Source organism: Elephantulus edwardii, unplaced genomic scaffold (genome assembly GCF_000299155.1).
Source record: "Elephantulus edwardii isolate Elephantulus edwardi_28Jun2011 unplaced genomic scaffold, EleEdw1.0 scaffold00007, whole genome shotgun sequence".
NCBI classification, from domain to species: Eukaryota; Metazoa; Chordata; class Mammalia; order Macroscelidea; family Macroscelididae; genus Elephantulus; species Elephantulus edwardii.
Window position 1 is genome coordinate 28,200,964 of NW_006399757.1, and position 26,266 is coordinate 28,227,229.

Genomic DNA, 26,266 nt, shown 5'->3' on the forward strand with positions numbered 1-26,266 from the left:
TAGTTTATTTACAGAATCATCTTTTGTAACCCTTATTCATTGTATATCTCTTAGATATGTAGCAAATGATTAGAAAAAACCATGGCCTAAGGCAGATACATCTTAGTCTTCAAACTGACATTATTCTTCAGTATTGTGGAGTGGTCCCTATCTGCAGACTTTCCTAAGGCAATGTCTCTTGATCTTCTGACTGCTTGTACCAAGTGTATTGATTGTGGATCCAACTAAGGTGAAATTGTTGACAGTTTCAATCTTTTCTCACTCTAACATAATGTTGCCAATTAGTCCAGTGGTGAGATTTTTGTTTCTTGATGTTGAAAAATAATTTATATGGAAGGCTGTGGTCTTCTGCAGAAAGTTCTTCAAGTCCTCCTCACTTTCAGCAAGCAAGGTTATGTCATCTGCATAATGCAGGTTGGTGTTGATTCTTCCTTCAATCCTGGCACCACATTCTTGCTTCTCCAATGATTTGCTCAACATGCAGATGGAATAAGTATGGAGAGAGACTACAACTGTGATGGTTTCCTTTCATAACTTTAAAACATATAGTGTTCCCTTGCTCTATTGGGACAATATCCTCTTGATTTAGGTAGAAGTTTCATGTGAGCAAAATGAAGTGTTGTGATATTTTATTCTTCTCAACATTAGCCATACTGTGTTATGATGCACACAGTAAAATGTCTTTGCATAGTCAATGAAGCACAAATTGGTATTCTCTGCTTTCATCCATGATCCATCTGACAGCAGCAGTCAGAGAACTTCTGACAGTTGTCTATCAACCAAAATATCATCTGGAGTCAATCTCACCTAAATTGAAAAGAAATCGCAAGAGTAAGTTTGATTTAACATTAACGATTAAAGACCAGAGGAGTTGCAGTTTAACATCAAGGATATCATCCATAAAAACTGTCAAAGGTCTTTACAAAGGCAGAAGAGGGAAAAATAAATATCTAAAATGGATGCCAGAAGAGACTCTGAAAATTGCAGTAGGATGTCAAAAAACCAAAACAAAGGTAAAAGACACTGAAGTAAAAGAGCTGAACGGATGATTTTTTTTTTAAAGTTTACTGAAAACTTTTAAAACAGATGACTTTTAAGGGCAGCTTGAGAAGACAAATCAAAGTATTATAAGGTAATGTTCTGAGAACTAGAATTGGAGAATAAAAAGAGACTGCCATGCTCAGTAGGTCTCAAGCTAAAAGAAACTGAAAAGCAAAAGCAAACCTCAAGATGCAATACTTATAGATGCTATGGGCAAAATATTGAATGATCCAAGAAGCACTGAAAAAAGATGGAGGAGATATGCAGAGTTACCATAAAAAAATAATAAAATAAGTAAATAAAAAATTGGCCAATACGGAAATATTTCAGGAAGTACCACATAATCAAGGGCTAATGTTGATGAATGAAGAAGTTCAATCTGTACTAGAGACTTTGGCAAAAAATAAGGTCCTAGAAAATAATGGAATACCAGTTGACATATTTCAATTAACAGATGCATGTTCAAACGAGTCTCTGCTAGGAAAATTGGAACACAGCTAACTGGGCCAATTGACTGGAAGAGATCCCTGTTTGGTCTCATTCCTGAGAAAGGTGATCTAACAGTATATGGAAGTTATCAAACAAATCATTGGTATGATTAATATTAATTAAAAGGAAGCAGTATTATTCTATTCATGACTTAGTCAGCAAAATTAAATTCCAGTCTTTAATAATTTGAGTTGTAAAGAAAAAAAAAACCCCACATTTAACAGATCCTAAATATCTTTCTTTCCAAATTTTATGACAAATATGGTAAAATTCAAAAGCCAGGCTAATAAAAGAAATAGTGCCAGTTGGAAACATTGATTTAATGTAGTAAAAATAAAATAATATTTGTGGTAGTATTAAATTAGCAATATTCAATGTCATAAAGTTCTACAAATAAGCTGAATATTTCTCTTCATGGCATAATCTAGGCATAAAATTTTCTGGCTTTTGAAACGTAAATCCAGAAGCAAAATTTATCCGGATTTTATTATTTTTTGCTAACATTAAATAAAATGACTAAGATTAAAAATAAATGTGTAAAAATATAATAACCCAATTAACTCATAGTTGTTAAAAATATGTTAGTCATATTCGAAGATTAAGTTTAACTAAACTTTGCCTTAGAAATGGGGGTAAGTGTGTCAGAAACAGTAAGACTGGCATAGGATAGAGCAGGGTTCAGAGCTGTTGTACATTGGGTCACGATGAGTCACAAGCAACTTGATGGCACATAACAACAAGTGAAAAAAATTTTTCTTTTTAAATACGAAAATTAGCACATTTTCACTTTGGTCACTTTACAAAGAAAGGACAAGTTGTTGAGTTAACCTTCTGTATTTCCCATTACTGATTGATGGTACTGTTAACCTACCAACTCCTTCATGCCTTCTTAGACTTTTCAGGGTGAAAACAGATTTCCCGCCCCGTCCCACCCTCCTTCCCTGGTAATATATCACTCCTTCACATAACCGAACTGTGTCAGTATAATCAGTAGTGTGCTGTACTCCTAACCAAAGGCCTTAAGTCTTCTGTGTTTTGACTCTATGGAACAAAGATAGTCTCATTGATTTATAACCTCCAAACCCTATAGAAGGTCACTATGGGAGACTATGCCTTGGAAAAGGACCGCTAGCTTGGAGGGATGGAAGGTCAGTGAAAGAAAAGGAGATATTAACAAGCTGGATTGACACAGTGACTGCAGCAATGGGCTCAAGTATGTAAGAGATGATGAGGACGGCAAAGCACCAAGATGAGTCGAGCAACCCAGGACAGTGTTTGGGTTTATACAGTTAGGGTGTCCACAAGGAAGTCAGTCTCAACACAAACTTCCGACATCTGTATGCCTCATCAAGTTTTCCAAATATTTTGGTCTCAGGATCCCATTGACAATCAGAATTATTGAAGAACCTAGACTCTTGTCTAACAAGGTTGCATGTACTACTTATGAGTTAATTGTGTTATTATATTTTCACACATTTATTTTTAATCTTAGTCATTTTGTTTAAAGTTAGCAAAAATTACTAAAATCTAGATAGAGTAAATTTTGCTTCTAGATTTAAGTTTTAAAACCCAGAAAATTTTATGTCTAGATTCTAACATGAGAAAACTTAAAAATAATAATTAATAACAATAATATAACAAATTAGAAAAGGTAAAAATGATGTTATTAACATAAAATACTAATAGTAAATTCATTATACTTTAATATAAATTCATTATACTTTAGCTTATTTTTAGAGAACTTCAGACTGTACCTTGAGAACTGTTGGTCTAAGGTGATTTTTTTCCCTTATTAATCTGATGCTGTTTTCAGATGCCATCAAGTCAAATATGACTCATAATGACCCTATGAACAACAGAGATGAACCCTGTCCTATCCTACACTATCCTCATAATCTGTGACACACTTGAACCCATTGCTGTAGTCCTTGTGTCTGTCCATCTCGTTGAAGATCTTCCTTTCTTTCACTGACCCTCCACCTCTCTAAGCATGGAAACAGCTTCTCTTAGCAATAGGTCAAAAGTATGAGAGACAAGTATGATACACTACTTGTTTACTTGGTGACACTTAGTGTTTCACCTGTCTTCTGGTGGGTCTGATAGATTATGGAGCTGTGTATGTTCTTTGTTTGCTGTTTGTGTAGAGTAGTTGAGGAAAGACAGGGTCAGTGTTAGATGGAGTCTTTTTTTAAATACTTTTTTATTATTATACTAGTTTATTTACAAAATTAGAATACATAATTTTCTAGACCAGAGTCTTCCAGTTTCCCTCACCCCCCCACCTATCAAACTGTATAACCCCATGGTTAATCCTCCCTCCCCTTGCACATGCTCATCCCTCCGCTTCCACTCTCCCACCCCTCTCCCTTGGAACCTCATACTCATTCTACAATAATGGTTTTATACAATATTTGTCCTTGTGCGACTGAGTCTGTTAACTCAGCATAATGTTCTCCAGTCCCTCCCAAGTTGGGTAATAATTTACAAATTCATCGCTCCTGCATGCTGCGTAGTATTCCATTGTGTGAATGTGCCATAATTTCTCAATCCATTCATTTGTAGCTGGGCATCTGGGCTGTTTCCATGTTCTTGCAATAATGAATAACACTGCTATGAACATTGGTGTACAAGTCTCCATTTGTGCCTCAGTTCTCTTTTTTTCAGGGTATATTCCAAGTAGTGGAATAGCTGGGTCATATAGAATTTCTATGTTCAGCTTTTTGAGGAAATGCCAAGCTTCCTTCCAGAGTGATTGTACCACTTTACAATCCCACCAAGAATGTTTAAGTTCCTTTCTCACCATATCCTCTCCAACATTTATTACTTGCTGCTCTGTTAAACTTTGCCACTGTTACTGGAATAAGATGGTACCTCATTGTGATTTTTATTTACATCTCTCTTATTGCCATTGATTTTGAGCATTTCTTCATGTGTCTATTTGCCATTCAAATATCTTCCTCTGTGAAAATTCTTTCTATGTCTTTTACCCATTTTGTAATTGGGTTATCAATCTTTTTCTTGTGGAGGCCCAGGAGTATTCTGTAAACTTTTGTTATAAGACTCTTGTCTGAGATGGTATTACCAAATGTTTGTTCCCAGTCAGTAGGTTTTCTTTTCACCCTGTTAGAAAAAGGTTTTAATGCACACATGGATTTAATCTTTAGAAGGTTCTGTTCATCAATTTTATCCTCTTCAGATTGTTCATTTCTAGTTGTATTTGGAAGTCTTTTTATACCTTGGACTAGTGTTTCTAAGCTTGATCCCATGTGTCTCTGATTTGGCAGCACAGCTCTTTTCCACTATGTCACCAGAACTCAAGAATCAGAACTGTAAGGCAAAGGAGAAGACGACCAAAAAGTGAATGAGAGTGGGAGCAAAAGCAACAGTGAGAATGCAAGCAAGAGTGAGAGAGAAAAATCTGGCAAAAAAAAAAGGATTGAAAAACTAGGGCACTATGCCCACTTATGGATGCTGTCCTTGTTACTCTATGGGGTGCAGACAGTGTACCCAGGAAGAGACCGTCACTGCCAATCTGAGATGTCAAAGGATAATGCACTCCACAGAGGATGCACTGTTCCAAGTGTGGCCCTGGCATGTGGCAAGTGGGCTGTTCCCAAGAACAAGAACCCTAGTCAGAGGTGGTGGCCTTACTAATTCAATGGCTGGTGGAAGACCAGGCACAGCACAGCCAGAGACTCTCAAATTGGTTCTCTGAGTGCAGAGCCATGTGCATGCTTCTGGGGACAGACCCACAATGACACAGGCTAGCCTTAGGTGAAGCTGGGATGGACCAGGTGGGATGGAGAAATACTGCCAGTTACCTGGTGGGTGGTGATGAAAATCTCTTCCCTGATCTCTAGGACAGTATTATAGCGAATGAAGAAGGAGATTTTACTATTAGACAGCTGCTGGTGGTGAGGTCCCAAACCTGCCAGACCACCATTCAAATAGCCACGCTGTAATGTTCACAATTCTGTACTCCTTCAGGCTCCGTATTTCATATTTTCATCCTCTTTCTTCCTTCGCTTGGTATTTGATGACTTTACCCATATTTTTGCTTTTTGATTCAGGGATCCAGAATTATTTTCCATATATATTGTTTTGATTCCTCATGTCTTGGCTAAGGCAGATTATGGGCTCAAGTTGGCATACTCTATCATCTTATGTAGAAGCCTTAATCCACCTCTCTACGGGTTTTCTTCTCTTTTACTAATCCTCCATCTTTCTAAGAATAATGTCATTCTATGTCATTCTTCAGCATCAAATGAATAGAGTAGAATAGAATAGAATAGAATAGAATAGAATAGAATAGAATAGAATAGAATAGAATAGGAATAGGATAAACAGAATCGAATATAGTAGATTAAATTTATAAAAAAATAATTTGTCTTATTTACATTATTTAGCATATAGGGAAATACCCAATAGTGTTTCATTTGGAGCACAAGAAATAATTATTTTTTTAAATGTTATCTACTGGTAAATTGGGTTAGACCCAAGGTTGTATTTTGGTTCTTGTGGACTTGTTTTCATCTTCTTCAACTTCAATTTAAATTTACAGATGAGCAATTGATGGTCTTTTCTACAGCCCTTAAGTCTATCCTACCTACATTTAAAAATCATCTCCAGAACAGGTTTTAGACACTGAACACCTGTGAGCAAAGACCAGAGGAGCTATGAGATGACATTAAAAAAAAAGGGATGTCATAGATGAAGAGAACAAAAGACCATTACAAACTCTAAACAGGGCCACCAGTCCATGGCAGGATATTTGGAGGACAGTTGCATGACTGACTAATTGGAAGAGATCCATATTTGTTCCCGTCCCCAAGAAAGATAATCCAATAGAATATGGAAAGTAATCAGAGAGTATCATTAATATCACATCAAGAAAATACCACCAAAAATGGCTCAAGAATGGCTAGTACAATACTTCAGAAAGACCTGCTAAAAATTAGGATTAGAAGATTCGATTAATAGCTAGGATTAGAAGAGGGCATGGCACTGGGAATATCATTGTCGATGTCAGGTGAATCCTGGCTGAAAGCAGAAAATACCAGACGAATGTCTATCTGTGTTTTACTGACCTTTTTAAAAGACATCAGACTGTGAGGATCATAACAAACTATGGATAATATTGAGGAGAATGAGGATACCAGAACACTTAATTGTGTTCATATGAAATCTATACCTTGATCAAGAAGCTGTTGTCTGAACGGAGCAGGGGAACATAACATAGTTTTAAATCAGAAATTGTTTCATGGGAGATGCATCTTTTCTTTATATCTGTTCAATCTGTATGCTTAGCAAGCAATTCATGAAGCCAGACTCTATGATGAGGAATGTGGCATCAGGATCAGAGGAAGACTTATCAACAACCTACATTATGCAGATGAAGGTGAGGAAAATTTGAAATTCTTGCTGCAGAAGATCAATGACTACAGCCTTTAAAATAGATTCTATTTTAACATCATTTAAACAAAGGTCCTTACCACTGGTCCAATAGGCAATATCATGATAAGTGGAGAAAGGATTGAAGCTGTCAGTAATTTAATCTTGCTTGGATTAATAATCAACACCCTAGGTATCAGCAATCAAGAGATCAAGAGATGTATCGCATTGGGCAAGTCTGCTCTTACAGACCTCTCCAAATATTTGAGAGCAATAATGTATGTTTGAAGACTAAGGTGTATCTGATTCAAGCCTTGATTTTTTTTTTCAATCACTTGCTACACATCTGAGAGCTGGATAATGAATAAGGATGACAGAAGATGAATTGATGGCTTTGAATTGTGGTGTTGGAGAAGAGTACTGAATAGTATGACTTGGAAAAAGTGCAGCCAGACTTGCAGTTAAAGATGGTAAAGCTTCATCTCTCATTCTTTAGGCATGTTGCTAGGAGAAGCTATTCCTTGGAAGAGGATACCATGCTTGGAAAGGTGAAAGGGTCAATGAAAGAGAAGAAGACTATCAACAAGATGCACAGACACAGTGACTACAGCAGTGGAATCAAGTGTGTCAGATGAGGAGGATGGCACAGGATAGGGCAGAATTCATGTCTGCTTTTCAGAGGGTTACTATGAGTTACACTCAACTCAGCAACACCTAAAAATAACAATAATTGACAAACTATAAACTTATTCATAAATTACTAAAACGATTTCATTAAACAAACTCAAGAGTTTTTTGCATTATTATTCAGGTAAAATAAAGAATAAAAGTGCATTCTAGATTTGTCTACTTTACAAAATATAGAGTTTCTTTTCTGCCTTTTAGATATAAAGGTTTGGGAAGGCAGGTGGAGTGTAATCAAGATGTTATTTTTATGTGCCATTGAGTCATCTGTGACTCATAGCAACTCTGTGTACAAAAGCCCTGGCCCTGTGCTATCTTAAACCAATCTCACTGTCTCTGACACACCTACCCCATTACTATTGAGTCAATTCATCTACTCCAGGGTCTTCTTATCTTGCGCTGGTCCTTTCACCTTTCCAAGCATAATCTACATCTTCAAGGACTGATCCCTCCTGCCAACATATCCAAAGCATGTGAGACAGAATTTTACAATTCTTGCCTCCAAAGAGTAGGCTGGTTTCACCCTCTCTAGGGTAGATCTGTTTGTTCTCTTGGAAGTCCATAGTATATTCAATACTCTTATCCAGCACCACAACTCAAAAGCAGTGATCCTTTGACCATCCTTCGTCATTGTCCAACTCTCTGATTCATAGCAAGTAATTGTGAAGACCATGGCTTGGAGCAGGTGAATCTCAGTCTCCAGACTGACGTTGTTGCTCCCTCAGTACTCAGGAGAGGTCCCAGACAGCAGATTTTTCTAATGGAATTCATCTTTTGATTTCCTTACTGCTAGTGCCAAAAGAAGATGCTCTGGCCTAGTGGCAAGAAGCTGTGCTGCAAAGGCATACAGTTCAAAGCCACTAGCTACTCAGTGGGAGAAAGATAGGCAAACTCCTCCTGTGTGATTACCTGTCTCTGAAAACCCTCCAGACTGTCAGCTATGGGTCGGTTCCAACTCTGTGGTACACAACAACAACAGTGCCAAAAGTAGGAGTTACCTTTATCATAAAAAATTTACCATTTTCTTCCAATATTCATCTTCTACTTAAGAAACATTCATTCATTGTTCATGAATTTCAAAAGCTACTGAAGTTCATATTTACAGATTTTCACTCTCTCCACCCACTCCCATACCAACCTCCAGTTGATTCAAAGTTAAAGCTGATTCATCATCATGTTTTTGAAGGGTCTGCCTATTTCTCTTCAGAGAAGTTGAGAGTGGATTAAAACTGCTAGAGATCAACTTTTAGGTGGTTGTTGTTATGTGCCTGTGACTCATAGTGACCCTATGTGTACAACAGCCCTAAACCCTGCTCTATCCTGTGACAATCTTATTTTCTCTGACACACCTACCCCAGTTACCCTAGTCACTGAATGGATCCATTTCATTGAGGCTTTTCCTCTCTTGTGCTCTCCCTCCACCCTCCCAAGCATGACGTCCCCCTCCAAGGACCAGCGCCTCCTTGCAACATGTTCAAAGTATGTCAGATGAAGCTTCAGAATTCTTGGCTCCTGGTTTAACCATCTCAAGGATAAATCTTTTCATTCACCTAGCAGTCCATGGTATGTTCAATACTCCAACACCACAGCTCAAAGGTGTCAATTTGTCTTCTATTATCTCTATGGACACTGTCACCAGAGTTCATGCAGATTCTTAGAAGCAGTAAATCACAGTACAATTTATTAAAACTGGATCAAGGCATTTTAAAAAGCACTTTATACATGAAATAAGACCTTGGACATTTTGGCTAATATGTTGTTGTTATGTGACATTGAGTTGCCTGTGACTCATAGCAACCCTATGTACAACAGCCCTAAACCCTGCTCTATACGGTGCCAATCTCACTGTCTCTGACACATTTAGCCTGATTGCCCCAGTCACTGAATCAATTCACCTAACAGAGGGTCTTCCTCTCCTGCACTGTCTCTCCACCCTCCCAAGCATGACATCTTTCTCCAAGGACTGGTCCCTCCTTGCAACATGTCCAAGGTATGTCAGACGAAGCTTCAGAATCCTTGCCTCCAAGGAGCAGCCAGAGGAGGATATTAAGTACTTGCTGCAGAAGGTCAAGGACTTTAGCCTTCAATATAGATTGAGGCTCAATATCAAGAAGACAATGATTCTCACCACTGGGCCAATTGGCAGCATCAGGATAGATGGTGAAAAGATTGAGATTTTTTAAAGCTTTAGTTTGCTTGGCTCCACAGTCAACACTTTTGGCTCTAGCAGGCAGAAAATTAAAAGAGGTATTGCAATGGGAGAGTCTGCTGTCAGGGACCTCTCCAAAGTACTGAAGAGCAATGGTGTCACTCTGGAGACTAAGGTGTGCCTGATACAGGCCCTGGTCTTTGCAATTACTTGCTATGTATCAGAGAACTGGACAATGACTAGGGAGGATAGAAGGAGAATTGATACTTTTGAGCTGTGGTGTTGGAGAAGAGTATTGAATATACCATAGACTGCTAAGAGTACTGAATATATCATATCATAGAGAAGGTTAAACCCGTCTGTTCCTTGGGCAGTATACTTTATGTAGATATGAAATATACAAATAATATAATATTAAAAGGCAAATAGTGGAACGTTTCCCTCCTGTCTTTTATTCTTTCCACAAATTTTCACTTTTTTAGAAACACTTTTCTGGAGATATTTATGAATATAAATTTATAGACATGTTGTTCTTGTTGATAGCCTTCAAATCAAACACGACTCATTGCGACACTATAAACAAAAAGCATGAAGCCCCTCTACATATTCTATGCATATATAGGATACATTACGGGAAGTCAAAGGGTAATGTAGTTTATCCATCTTGACAACATTGCTAAATCGCCTTCTATAGAAATTGAATCCATTCCACTAATCTTGAGTGAGTTGTCTACATCTATTGCTCTCACCAACAAATTGTTACCCAGCCTGTTAAAATTTGTAAATATTATAAATTTTGAAAAATGTATCTAGTTTTTTTATTTAAATAACTGTAGTCAGGCTTAGGTAGCTCTGGTGGCTTGATGGATTAGTGGTAAGGGATTGTGCTGCCAGTTCAAAGGGAGGTGGTGAATCCACTAGCTGCTTCCTGGGTGCAGTCTCCTGCTGCGTGGGTTACTGTCTCTGAAACCTGCTGGAGAGTCACTATCAGTCAGTTCCGATTCATTCCTACTCAACAGCAACAATGAGGCTGAGAATCATCTTGTTGCACTATTCTCTCTACCCTCCTCCCAGTTTGTTCTTGTCCAAATGCCACAGTGCTTGTCAAAGCCAGTTCTGATTAATCTTCTTTGTCAGTGTATACTTTGCCATTCCCTATCACTCCTCCCTGAGAGAGACTTCACCCTGAGTCATAAGGGAAAAGGGGATGGTGTATTCTCTTAGCTACTTCCTGCTGAAAAGGGACGCTGTGGGTTTCAGGGTGAAGATCTTCTCTCACTACTCTAAAGGGCCCCTTTGGCAGTAGGAAACACATAGACTATTATGGAGATTGATTTTGGAATTTAGATGCACTCTTATTGATTGTGCTTGGCCGTACATGTTCATATCCTTGAAGATGTATCATGGGGGTGTTGCAACCTAGAAGACACAAATTTGACTAACAAGTTATAAGTACATGAGTCCAAAAATTATGGAAAAGTAAAAGAAAAGATTCTTTCATTGTTTTGCAAACCCTCCCCCAGGTCCCCTCCACCATGTAGCCCTCGCTCTAGTCTCCTGTGATGACAGAAATACCTAGCTATATATCTCTTTTAAACAGTTTTCTCCCTCCTCTGTTTCAGTGCAGTATACATTATTGAACCCATCTTACTCAGTCTCTCCCCAACCCCAAGGACAGTCCCATTCTACAGCAGTGGCATCATGTAATATTTGTCCTTTTGTGACTGGGATATTTCACTCAGCATAATGTTCTCCAGAGTCAACCATTTTGAATAATATTGCATGAGTTCCTTGTTTTTTTAATGCAGCATAGTATTCCATTGTGCGAATATACCACAGCTTCTCTAGCCATTCGTTTGTTGATGGGCACTTAGGTTGTTTCCAACTCCTTGCTATTGTGAACAAAGCTGCAATAAACATGGGTGTGCATATATCTGCTTGGATGTCAGCTATGGTCTCTTCAGGGTATATTCCCAGTAGTGGAATTGCTGGGTCAAATGGTATCTCTATTTGCAACTTTTTGAGAAAGCGCCATACTGCTTTCCACAGGGGTTGCACCATTTTACACTCCCACCAACAGTGAATCAGGGTTCCAGTGTCTCCACAACCTCGCTAGCATTTGTTGCTTACTGTTCTGTTAAATTTTGCTATTTTGACTGGGGTGAAATGATATCTCATAGTTGTTTTAATTTGCATCTCTCTTAGGGCTAGGGATTTTGAGCATTTCTTCATGTGTTTGTTAGCCATCTGAATGTCATCTTCGGTGAAATGCCTGTTCAACATATTAGTTAAATTAAACCCATAATACTTACGGTGTTTTCTTGCCTTATAATTTGTAATGATTTTTTGTTTCGAGATTATTTTAATATTAAGATAGCTAATTTAAAACAAAATTTGGATAATTTAAAACAAAATTTAGGATTTATTTACTTTATTCTATGGTCTGGGCTTAGTGTTATTCTTAGAATTATTAATTCTTAGATTTATTCTCTATTAATTTTAATGAAAGTTTACAGGAACTTTGGATTTCCATTCATTCATTGTTGTACTTTTCTTCCTGCCCACCCCTTCACTCCAATTCATTCTTCTCTTTGAAAAGTAAAAGAAAAATTATTTCATTGGTATACAAGCCCTCCCCCCAAGTCCACTCCATTGTGCAGCCTTTATTCTGGACTCCTATCATGACAATAATACCTAAGCGTATATCCGTTTTAAACAGTTCTCTCCCTCATCTGTTTCAATGCAGTATACATTATTTATCCCCTCTTTCTAACTGTCCCCCCAAACCTTATGTCAGTCCTCTTTTATAGCAGTGGCATTATGCAGTGTTTGTCTTTTTGTGACTGAGATGTTTCACTCAGTATAATGTCCTCCAGGGTCACTAATTTTGAATAATATTGCATGAGTTCCTTGTTTTTCAATGTAGCATAGTATTCCATTGGGTAAATATACCAGATCTTATCTATCCATTCGTTTGTTGATGGACACTTCGGTTATTTCCAACTCTTTGCTATTGTGAGCAAAGCCACAATAAACATGGGTGTGCATATATCTGCCTGGGTGGCAGTTATGATTTCTTTAGGGTATAGTCCTAGTAGTGGAATTGCTGGGTCAAATGGTATTTCTATTTGCAACTTTTTGAGAAAGCACCATACTGCCTTCCATAGAGGTTGTACCATTTTACATTCCCATCAGCAGTGAATATGGGTTCCAGTTTCTTCACAATTATCTGATGTCATTACCAAATATTTTTTCCCAATCTGTGGCTTCCCTTTTTACCCTGTTAGAGAAGTTTTTGGATATGCATAGAGATTTGATTCTTAGAAGGTCCCATTCTGTATTTTATCCTCTCTTGGTTATAGATTTCATCCTTAGATTAAAAAAAAATAGAATAATTTTTCTAGATTCTTTTTCCCCTTAAATCTCTAATCTGTTTGAAATATATTTTGACTTAATAACTTAACTCTCTATAGAATTATCTGAACTAACCATAATGACTTACTCTATACCAGACAGGTAATGCCATTTTTAATATAGTAAATTACATATTGAAAAAGGTACATACACTTAAAAGACAAAATATGCTAGTTTAGTCATCTATAGGGTTTGTTTGATGTTCTAGCTATATATGAATCTAAGATTATTCATCAGAGAAGAAAAATCATTCATATATAAAAGTATAACAGTAGGGATTTAGGAAATACCTAACTCATCTAATTCTTTTACTGTATGTTTTTAAACTTCAAGTAAAACTGAGTTTTGTTAAAAGGATAAAAAAATTAGTAGGAGTATGGGTATGACATCAAAATAAATATATTTTCTCTTTAAAACACCTTCAGAAACAACATCATATCAATGGTTTTCTCCTAAGAAGAACTCCCTGTATTTGGGTTTTCAGTTGTTATTTGTTAAACGGAGCATATTATCTCAATCACTATAACAAAAGAAAATTGTGGGGTTTTTCCCTTCTTCTCCTTTTTTCGCCATGTTTTCTGATCTAGTTTCCACTAATTAAGCAGTAATTTAGCCCCTTACACTTTGAAGTTTCACTCATTACCTGGCTTCTGTAAGTCAACAAAAGGCAACATCTAAAGCCCTCAGTATTGTAACATCACTTTGGGGACTGCTAATTGAATGTAATTACTTTATTTTGTGCTAGAGTTCATACTTGTAACATTGCCTTGTAATAATTTAAATTGTCTGCATACTGCAGGGGGACTGTTTGACGCCAGAGTGGAGACGGTCAGGCAGCCACTTGGGCCTTGGAAGTGAAGTCAAAAGTAAGGAGACATTGTCATTTGGCTACCTACTCATTAGCTGCCCTCTATGGCTGGCTGTTGTTTTGAGGGGACAGGATATGTAGTGACTGAATCTTGCTCCTAAAAATATCTGTGAAAACATGCATTTGGGATGTACAATAATTGGTTGCTTAGTTGATCACAGATATTTTTAAAGGCCTTAGGAAAGAGAAGATATTTTTACATGATGACCTTGCAATACTGCAATGCTCACGCTTGCTCTTTCTCTCTTTCTCCTCCCTCTTTCTTTCCTTCTTTCTCTTTCCTTGTGTGTAAAAAAAAAGCACTAGAAAGAAAAGAATTTTAAAAGGCAAAGATCAAAAAGATAAAATTAGGCTTATACTTCATTATCTCTGAGGAATTTGAAGAATGTCATGCCACTGAAGAATTAAAACAAGTCCTCATGACATTTTCACGGTGTGGTATTTTTGTAACAACCTTTCTTCCAATAGAAATCATCACCCAAACTTTCCTTTTTTTTTTTACTGAACCTCAAAAGTTTATTGGAGAAGGAACAAATTACAAGCCTGAAGTCCTTAACAAGCCCTGGAAAAGCTCTCTGATCCATAGACTGGGTGCAATCCAGGCTGAATTTCCCCTCTACCTGGATGATTAATTATATGGTAAATCTGGTCTCAGTAGTTTTAATAATAGGGCCTGTCTTCAGCTTTTGTGGACCAGCAAAACAAGAGTATCTTCCCTGAGTGTCAGAATCCTCCCCCTTTGTTAGAGGTGCCAGCAGGTCTACACCACTGGTACTTAGAGTTCATGGGGTCCTTTACATCTCAAATTGGATTCAAGTAAGAAAAATTTAAATAGATATAAAATAATTTTTTGTTGTAGTTTGGAACATTATTTTCAATTTTCCTTGACATAACACTGGGAGTAGCACAGCTAAACCACATGGTATCATTGTTAACTTTCTGAGGATCTGGCAAACTGTTTTCCAAAGTCGTCAAACATTTGAACTTTTTCATGTTCCACTGCAAAACACTACAGTGAATAAGAGTTCCAGTTTCTTTATTATTGTCTATCTTGTATTATAGCCTTTCTTAGTAGCAATGGAGTATTATCTAGTAGTTTTTATTTGCATTTTTTTCTCAAAATAATATTGAGCATCTTTTTATATATGTACTCAATTTATATATCTTTTGAGTTTTCTCTTTAGTCCATTTTTAAAAATTGGGTGATTTGTGTTTTTATTACACAGTTTTAAGCAGCATGGCTTAGGTACCCTAGATACTAGATCTTCAACAGATACATACTTGGCAAATATTCTCTGTTCTTCTGAGTTGTCTCTCCACATTTTGGGTGTTCTTTGTTCCACAACAGATATTTACTTCTGATTATGTTCAAATTATCAATTTTTCTTTGATTCACTTGACATTTGATGCACACGTAAGACACATCATCTAATTCCTACATATTTTTGCCAAAGAATTTCATAGTCTTTGATCTTACTTTTAGGTCTTTGATCTATTTTCAGTAACATTTTAGTGTGTAGAATGAAGTTGTGGTTGTTGCGGTGGTGTGTAATCAAGTGGAAACTGGCCCATGGCTGACCCTCCAGCAGGATTTCAGAGGCAGTAAATCAGAGGGGAGGAGATTACCCATCATTCTCTCAAGTAGCACCTGGGGAATTCGAACCACAAGCCTTCCAGATTGCAGCACAGGTTCTTACCACTAGGCCACTAGAGCTCCTTAAAGGAGAGGGTACAATTGCTCTCTCCCTAACAGAGAGCGTAGAATGAGGTAGACGTACAATTACTTGGATTGGTCTTGGTCCCTTTGTTGAAATCGATTCACCGTGAAGGCGTGGATTTATTTCTGAACGTTCAATTTTATTTCATTGATCTCTTTGTCTACCTTTTTTCCAGGTGCTGCATAGTATGACTTATACATAGCACTGTAATAAATTTTGAAATTGGGGAAATGTGAATGCTCCCAATGTCCCTTAAGTATGTAAAGAGTTTTTAACATGCTTGTAGTCAAAATCACAATAGAAATTTTTGAAACTTGAGAAAATGAGGGGAAAAAGTACATTTCAGATTTGTAAAGACTCTTAGAAAAAATATTTCATACAATTTGAACATTTCAGTTCATAAATCATTGTGGTAATAAAGAATCTTTGTTTGTAAAAGCCCTAATTTATTAAAAAAGGACTTGTGTTTCACCCAACTAGTGTTTTAGAATGTAACATTATTATGGGAACAAAGAATGCAATAGAATATTCTAATTAGAATTTAATGAAGAATTTGGATTCAGAATATCTGTATTTTCTTTTCAGCCTATTGTTAGGTATTATGGTTGATAAACAGTTGACTCTGAATAATAGTGTTCCTACATATAACAGGAGAAAACTATGTCACATTCTGTGCCAGCCTCAAAATTTTTTCTATGCACAAAACCATTCTTGTAACAGTCATCATGTCAATCCATTTCACTGAGCATCTTTGTTTATTTCTCTGAGCGTCCATTTTTCTAAGCATAATATCCTTTCTCAGAATTTTCTATTCTTGATAACCATCCTTGATCACCGTCCTTGTCTCTAAAACTTGCCTCTTGTTTGTACTTCTACCAAGAAAAGTCTGTTTGCTTTTGGGCAGTCCAAAGAATATAATATATTCAATATTATTATTTTTTTAATTTCCCACTAGTTTATTTACAAAATTTGAATTATTTCCAAGAGCAAATTCTTTCAAATTCTCTCATCCCCCCACCCAACAAATCGTTCCACCTTCTCCCAGCCCTCTTGGATCCTTATAATCATTCTGCAATAATGGTTTTATACAATATTTATCCTTCTTGGACTGAGTTAGTTCACTCAACATAATGTTCTCCAGTCTTTTTCAAGTTAGGTAATAATTTACAGAGTCATTGCTCCTGCATACTGCATAGTATTCCATCACGAATATGTACCACAATTTCTCAGTCCATTTGTTTGTGGTTGCCATTTGGGCTGTTTCTATGTTCTTGCTATGGAGGATAATGCTGTTATGAACATTGGTGTACAAATTTCTGTTTGTGCCTCAGTTCTCATTTTCTCAGGGTATATTCCAAGTACTAGAATATCTGGGTCATATGGAATTTCTATGTTCAGCTTTTTGAGGAAGCACCAAACTGCCTTCCAGAATGGTTGTACTATTTTACAATCCTTCAACAATGTATGAGAGTTCCTTTCTTGCCACATCTTCTCCAACATTTATTACTTGCTGCTCTGCTAAACTTTGCCACTGTTACTGGAGTAAGATGGTACCTCATTGTGGTTTTGATTTGCATTTCTCTTATTGCCAGTGATTTTGAATATTTCTTCATGTGTCTGTTTGCCATTCAAATATCTTCCTCTGTGAAAATTCTTTTCCTGTCTTTTGCCCATTTTGTAATTGTGTTATCAGTATTTTTCTTCTGGAGGCCCAGGAGTATTCTGTAAACCTTTGTTATAAGACTTTTGTCTGAGATGGTATTAGCAAATGTTTGTTCCCAGTCTGTGGGTTTTTTTTCACTCTGTTGGAAAAAAGTTTTTGATGCACACATGGATTAATCTTTAGAAGGTCCCATGCATCAATTTTATCCTCTTCAGATTGTACATTTCTGGTTGTATTTGGCAATCTCTTTATACCTTGGATTGGGTTTATAATCTTGATCCCAGTTTATTTCTTATGAACGTTATGGTTTTGGGCTTTACTCTCAGGTCTCTGATCTACCTTGAGTTGATTTCTGTGCATGGTGTGAGATGTGGATCCCGTTTCAGCTTTCTTCAGGTAGAAGTCCAGTTTTGCTAGCACCATTTATTGAAGAGGTTATCATTTTCCCATTTGATAGCTTTGATTTTCTTGTAGAATATCAATTGACCATAAATAGCTGGGTCTGTTTCTGGGTTCTCAGTTCTTTTCCATTGGTCTATGTGCCTGTGGTTGGACCAGTACCATGCTTTTTTGGTTACTACTTACTGCTGGGTAGTAGGTTTTGAGGTCAGGGAGTGCAATGCCTCCAACCTCATTTTTGTTTCTCAGAAGTGTTTTGCCAATGTTATTTTTGGTGGTAATGGTGATGTGCTCCGTCCAGTTGGAAGCACCTCATAGATGACCATCTAGCAGGTTTTCAGAAGCAGTTTAATAACATGAGAAGAGATTGCCCATCCATCTCTCCCTCGGAGTACTTGATGAATTTGAACCGTATGTCTTTGAGACTGTAGTGTAGCTTCTTATCGCTAGGCCACCAAAGCAAGACAATTTACCTCTCTAATTTTTGGTTTAGATATGTTCTTCATGGAGCCACTCTTTATCGTATTTGAGTTGACAGCACCAAACAATAACAAAACACTTTTTGGTTTTCCAGCTGATAGGAAAGGAAAAATGATGAGCATATCTACCTTTGAAAGTCTCCATCTAAAAATTGTACACATTATAGCCGTGGATGCCCTGTTACCCAGGATGTAGATATAAGACCAGATCATGCTACAAAGGAGGCTTGGAATAGTCTTTATTCTACCCAAACATGCATAGGCACCATCTGTCACAGCAATGGTGGCACTAACCTTTCTCTGTTACTCTCCTCAACCAAAACTCATTCACTTTTATACTCTATGCTAGTGTTTTTGCTATGGTTTGTTAAGCTACCTGTGACTTACAGCATCCTTATGAACAAAGAGTTAGAACCTTGCTCTATTCTGTTTTATCCTCACCATCTCCAACATGCTTGAATTTTATTCTGTAACTATGGATTTCTATCAATCAGAAAAGTTTGTGTAGGCTTAGTGGTACCACACTCTCTCCACCCTTATAATTGTAGTCTTCATAAATTGTGTAAATGTGGTGGTTGTTGTGTACCATTGAGTCAGAACTTACCCATAGCTTACTCCATTGAGTTTTAAAAAGCAGTTAATTCCATGGGAGGCAATTACCCATCCTTCTCCTATGGAGCAGCTGTTGGACTTGAACCACGTGCCTTTGGATTTGCCACACACAGTCTTTCCACTAGGCCACCAGAGCTCAATTGTTTTTGGAACTATAAAAATATTTTCTTTATTTTTAGGCTTTATTTTTTCAAAGTACTGCAGATATTTGATAAGTAATCAAATGTTACTGACAAGTTTAAATGAGAAGCATTAATCATATCTTCAGCCCACAGATTGAAATGGTTTCTGTTTTAATTCTAATAAAGTTATTGCTTCTATAACTATCAATACATTATAATATCTCATTACTTTTTTTTAATCACACAAGGACAAAGGTTTATTACTTAATCTGTGCACTTGGAGTGAACAGTCATTGGGATACTATTTTTTTTTATACCCAGAGCAATTTCTTTTTTTTTTTAGATTTTATTTAAAATTTATAAAGAACTTGGATTTCCATTCATTCGTTTTTGCACATCTCTCATGTTTCATTTAATTTCCATTAAAATCCCTCTTGATTCCCTGTCATAGAAGATAAGACTTGATTCATTTATTATTTCTCATTTCCCAGCTACTCATAACAGTTTTTGAGATTTTATTTCTATTTTTGGTTATTTAGTGCTTCCATTACTTATTTTTATAACCTTTAATATACTTCAACCTATTTCTATTTTCCATTAAAATTTTGATTATATTTAGATCTTTACTTCATAAAAAGAGAATGAGAATAAGCAAATAGTTTTCTTCCTCTTTTATCCTTTTTGCCCATTTTTCTATTAACTACACTTTTATATTATTACATTACTATGAACCATTTCACTTTGCCAGACAATGACATAAAGTCTTTATAAATATGCCTTTCCTATTAATCAGATCTAAACATGAAATGACAAAACATTTACATTATTGAATCTATGTAAATAATACATTGGGTGAAATGATATGTTAGAATTACAATTACATATTTACAGACCTATGGGCTGCCCTGACCTTCAAAAGTCATTGGTGTTGAGTCAGAACCAACTCATAATTGACCCTTCTGTGGGTTTGGGGGCAACTATAAATTACACAGAAGGAGAGTGCCCCTATTTCTTCTGTAGAGCCATTGGTGAATTCAATCTGCCCGCATAGCCCCCTACCGACTCCACCACCAGAGTCCTTGGCATTGTTGTTGCTCTTGACTTTAAGTCAACTATAATTCATAGTAAACCGGAATCAAATACACTTTCCTCTTTAAGTTTCATTTATTGTTGTTCTTGGTGTTGTTAGATGCCATTGAGTTCATTCTAACTCATGGCTATGATGTGTGACAGAGTAAATCTTCTCTAAAGGGTTTTCTTGGTTATAAACTTTAGAGAAGTGATGAACAGGTCTTTCTTCCAAGGAGTCAACAGGTGGATTTGAACCACTAACACTTTGGTTAGCAGATGAGCACTTAACCATTTATGCCACCAGATCTTTTTCATCAATTACGTTCTTCTTCTTTTCATTTAAGTTTGTGTGTCCTTACTCTTTTAATTGCATAGGAGGAGACTGCCCATTCTTCTCCAGGGGAGCTGCTGGTGGCCTCAAACCACATGCCTTTGGGATTGAGTGCATCTTCTTGCCACTAGGCCATGAGGGCTACCTTTAGTGCTTTAAAGAGGGCCTCATAGCAGATATTCCCAAAGTAACTTGTCTTTTGATTTCTTAACTGCTGCTTTCATGGATTTTGATTGTGTATCCAAGTAAGAGGAGATCGTTCACTCGTTTGTAGGATATTATAGTGATAATGATGATATTGTTAGATGCCACGTTGAATATGACTCATAGTGACCCTGACTTATCCTGCGCCAACCATGGATACAAGAAAAAAACAGATATATCTTAGAGAAGTGTAGCCAGAGTGCTCCTTGGAGATAAAGATGATAAGGTTTGATCATGGTACTAGGAGAAGCTAGTCTCTGAAGAGGAACATCATGCTTGTCAATGTGGAGTGTCAGCAAAACAGAGGAAGACCCTCAACTATATTGGCTTCCACAGTGACTACAGCAACGAGCTCAAACAGTCAGAGATTGTGAGGATGGTACAGGATAGAAGAGGGTTCACATCTGTTGTTCATAGAGTCACTAAGGATTGTACTTGGCTCCACAGTACCTAACAAGAATTGGAAAATCATTTCTGGTTTGATCCCAATGCACAAATAATATCATAAATAATTTTGAAAGGATAGGGGGGAAAATTTGAAGTAACATTAAGAGTGGTGCTCTCTGGATTGTGATTTTGGTTTTCTTCCTTGTAATTTTATGCATTTTCTAAAATAAGCAAGTTTTCTTTTTATACATAAGAAAAAGTTACTAATGTGATTTCTTCTATGTAAAGAATATTTTTTACTGTATATTGCCTCTTACCAATTAGAGATCATCACAATATAGGTTTCAAATTGGCATCATGTGCATAAACTTCTCCTTACCATAATAGCTTCAATTTTCTTTACCTCACTTTTCAAACAGGCTTTCATAATAAACCCAACCAGAGTCTGTTTTTTAACCCACATGTTATTTTTTCTCTATAATATCATATCTTCTAATTATTTAAAGTCACATAGCCATCTTTAGTTGAACAAATTTTTATTCACTGTCTATAACATATAAACACAACTTAAATATAAATACTGACTACTCCATTTGCAATGGTATTTATAGTGTAAATAAAATTGGACGTTATAATGGTGTCTTCTGTAAGTAGTTGTGCTACTAATCACTCTCTAGAAGTTCAAGTCTAGCAGGAACTCCTCAGGAGATGGGTAATCGCCTTTCTTGCAATTTACAGTCTCAGAAACCCCACTGCAGGGTCAGCTAGAAGTCAGTTCCAACTCAATGGCAATGAATTTTTAGTGTATTAGGTATTTCTCTCCTGATTTTGACCGTTAGCTATAAATAGTTCACACTCTATTCAATATAAAGAATAGCCCATTTAATCAGACCAAATGATACGATTAAAGTCAATGTTCAGGTCAACAGAGTGGAAACAGACTACTTATCCAGATAATTTGATTACTGTAAACAATCAACTTTGCCTGAATTATCTGGATAATTACCTCACCTCTCCATTCTACATTGCCTAAGGTTCTAGGTTTATTTTTGCATCCTACAGGCCAACTTTCTGCAGTGATCAGCAATCAGAGAAAATCAGATTATCACTCTGTTTAACCTTCCTGTGCCTTGGGTAATTAAGTCAACAAATTAGCTAAAGGCTCCAATGCGGAAGCAGATTGGTAGACTGTGGTCAAGACACATATTTATGAATTTTCCCTTAAGCTGCTTTTCTTGAGGAAGCATTGATAAGAAACATATGATCTCAATTATCATTAACTCTCTGTGGTTTCCGTGTTTGGGAGCCTGAACTAGACTTTAGAAGGCCTAGGACCCCCTTCGATGTGTGCCTCGGCAGTAGACTGCCAGTCTGTCCACAGTTTTCATCTTATCATCTCTCATTGACTTGGGGCTCTTAAATCACCCCTCACACACTCGTTGTAGACTCAGGGGCAATGTTACTTTTGTAGACTGCTTTTCTGTTTTTCTTAGGACTCCTAAGCATATGAAAGCATATTATTAATATGCTTTCTAAAATCAACCCTGGGTCCTTTAAGGCAATTTTTAAACACAGAGCTCACAATTATTCACATACAATCTCTAAAGGTCACAGGAAGACTATTTGGGCATGAAAACAGTTCCTAACCTACAAACAATATATATTTAGCAAAAATTACCATTGCTATTGTTTGAGACTTATCCTGTAAAAGGAAGTAACTTTCTGTTGTTTCCAAAATCCTGCTTCTGACCACTAGAAAATGGTAATGCACACATTAAATTAAGTCATTTTTGGTCATTTAATGATCCTATTTGTGGCCAATTGTAAGCTATTTATCTATGAACAGATTATACTCCTACAAAAGCAAGAAGTTTTAAAAAATTATCACTGATGTATTTATCTCTAAATTCAGTTGAAAAGGGGAATTTTCTAAAAATAAGCAGTTATAAAATTAATGAATGCCCTTGTTAACTCATAGGGTTTTTTTGAGAGCAGTTATCTAGTGTTTTCTAATGCTCTCAAGTTCACAGAAAAAGCTTCTAAATAACATATGATCTGATTGTGGGGTTTTGAAATTGTGGTGACACTGCTATAATCTTATTTTGAAAAGTCATTGCAAAATTTTCAGTATATATAGCATTCAAAGTCTAATCCAAATATTGATTAGTATAGAATGGTTTGAATACACCAGGAGCTCTGTGGGACTAAGGTCAGAAATCTCCCAAGGATTTACATTCTCTGAAAACCCACTGAAGGGTTAACAATGAGTCAGTTCTGACTCGACAGCAATGAATTTGAGGGGTTGCTCCAAAACAAATATTTGTCAAAATATAAATAAGTTCGTATGTTTATAAATAGATTTATGTTATATAAATATATGTATTCATTAAAATACATGTATTTGTTAAAATATGATAGGTGAATAAGAGATTGAGGCTTAACTTGCTCAGCTCCACAATCAACACTCTTGGCATCAGCAGTCAGGAAATCAAAAGACAAATTGCACTGGGAAAATCTGCTGTCAGGGACCTCTCTAGAACACTGAGAAGCAACTATGTCAGTTTAGAGACTAAGGTGTACCTGATCCAGGTCACGGTCTTTGCAATTATTTTCTATGCATCAGAGAGCCGGACAATGACTAAGGATGACAGAAGAATCAATGACTTTTAGTTGTGGTGCTGGAGAAGAGTCTTAAACGTACCATGAACCTCCAAGAAAACAAATAGGTCTGTTTTGGGGAGGGTGAAATCAAGTTTCTCCTTGGAGGCTAAGATTTTGAAGCTCTGTCTCAAATAATTAGGGCACATGGACAGGATGTACCGGTCCTTGGAGAAAGACATCATGCTGGAAGGGTGGAGGGAGAGCACAGGAGAGGAAGACCATGAATGAGATGGATTAATACTGTAACTAGGGCAATGAGGATAGGTATATTGGAGTCAATGAGACTGATTCAGAACACAGCAGGCTTCAGAGCTATTGCACACAGCACCGTTATGATGATATGGCACATAACAAGAACATTTATGAAAATATTTATAAGCATGTGTTTATATCCTAACGAGCTCTGGTAGCTTGGTGGTAAGGAGATTTTAATCCACCAGCTGCTCTGTGAGAGAAAGCTGAATAGTCTCCCCCTGGGTGATTTGCAGTCATGAAACTGAAAACTGCTGGAGAGTCAGTTAGGAGTTAGTTCCAAATCAAAGACCAATAACAAAAAATGAGAGAGATCTTTGACACATGGAGCCCTTGTGAAGCATTCATAAAAACCTATTGTTAAAGAATTTGGCAGCTCAAACATACATACAGGAGAAAGTTTCATAGGAAAATATGTGAGAATTGCTTGCCTTAAAGATTAGTCTAGGAAACATTATGGAGCAGTTCTACTCTATCACAGTGCACAGCTAATTACAAGCCACTTTGAGGGAGAAAAATCTCACTTGTTGCTTCGATAAAGATTGTAAGTGTGGAAATCCTATGGAGAGTTTTACTGTCTTAGTAGTTTAACCATACTGGAAGATTGTCCGTCTTTCTCCCACTGAGTAGTGAGTGGATTATACTACGTGCATTGGGATTATAGCAGAGCTCCTTAACACTAGGCCACCAGCTCCCTATAGGATTACTAGAAGTCAGAATGTATTCAATGGTAATGTTGTTGGTTTTGTTTGTTTGGACACACACTTATGCTTCCACTTCCTCAAATATTACACATAGAGTAGAACTAAAAAGGGAGAGTCACCTTCTGCCCATGTACATATGCACTGAGTTCCCACCACTGAGAAGTCAACCCGGTCAGCATTCTTTATAACATCATTATGTTATCCTTAAAGGAGAATAATGTAATTCTGAAATTCTGCTGTCAGATTTATCACCCAAGCTATTCCATTACCCTGAGAAAATGAGAACTGAGGCACAAATGGAGATTTGAACACCAGTGTTTATAGCAGCATTATTCACCATCACAAGAACATGGAATCAGCTCAAAGGTACAACCACAAATGAGTGGATTGAGAAATTATAACACAATCACACAATGGAATACTATTCAGCAAGTAGGAGTAATGATTTTGCAAATTATTACCTAACTTGGAAGGGACTGGAGGACATTATGTTGAGTGAACTAACTCAGTCCTACAAGGATAAATATTGCATAAAAGCATTATTGTAGAATGAGTATAAAGATCCAAGAGGGCTGGGAGAGGGTGGAAGCAGAGGGATGATTATGTTCAGGGGAAAGAGGGGATTAATTATGCCGTTGTATAATTTGATGGGTGGGGAAGGGGAAGAGAAATTGAAAAAAAATCTGTTTTCTAAAACAATGTATTTGAATTTTATAAACAAATTAGTTTAAACTTTTTAAAAAAAGAATTGAATGAATGCATATTGGTCTATGAAACTGGGTAGTCCTAAAGGCTTTCAATCTTACCCACATTGCTTGATATTATTTCTATCTCTTTTCTATGGTCTACTTGTCTTCTTTACCACACTATATCTTTTCAAATTCTCTCCAACCACTTTTTATGAGTCTTTATCTTTTTTCTTGAACCTATACTTTAATATCTTTTGAGTTTAAATAGCATCACACAGAATTACAGAACAAAAACTTACCAGCACACATAAAGAAGAATACTGACAGTTTTGAAATTAACAAAAATAGTTTCTATGTGTCTAAATATGTTCTTGGAGTAACAATTTATGACAAATGTAAATATATTTTTTAAAGTGTGATTTTTTAAGGAAAGTTTACAGAAAAATTGGTTTTTCATTCATTCATTCGTTTCACATATTCCTCCCTTACCCTTCTTCCAGTTCACTTTGTATTACACCTTTTTCCATATTGTTGTCATACATATAAGGCCTAATCATACATTCCTTTCATATGGTTTTTCCCTTATCTGTTCTAATGCAGCATTCACTGAATTTTCTTTAAAATAGTAATAAAAATTTACTCCAAAACAATTTCTCTAAGAACGAGGACAAAGAGTTGGGAGAAAAGATAGTATATCATCTCAACTAAAAAAATTAAACTCTATGATTACAGGAGTATGTATTTCATTTTGAGAGTTTGGTATAAATTGTAAAGAAACATGCTCAGGTTTGGTTTTTGCACTGCGATTCTTTCAAAAAATCACCAGTAGAGGGAGTAAATAAATTGGAAAAATATCTGCAAAAGACTCAAGCAAGACCCACACCTCACTCCATACACAAAAACCAACTCAAGGTGGATCATGGACCTAGGACTAAAAC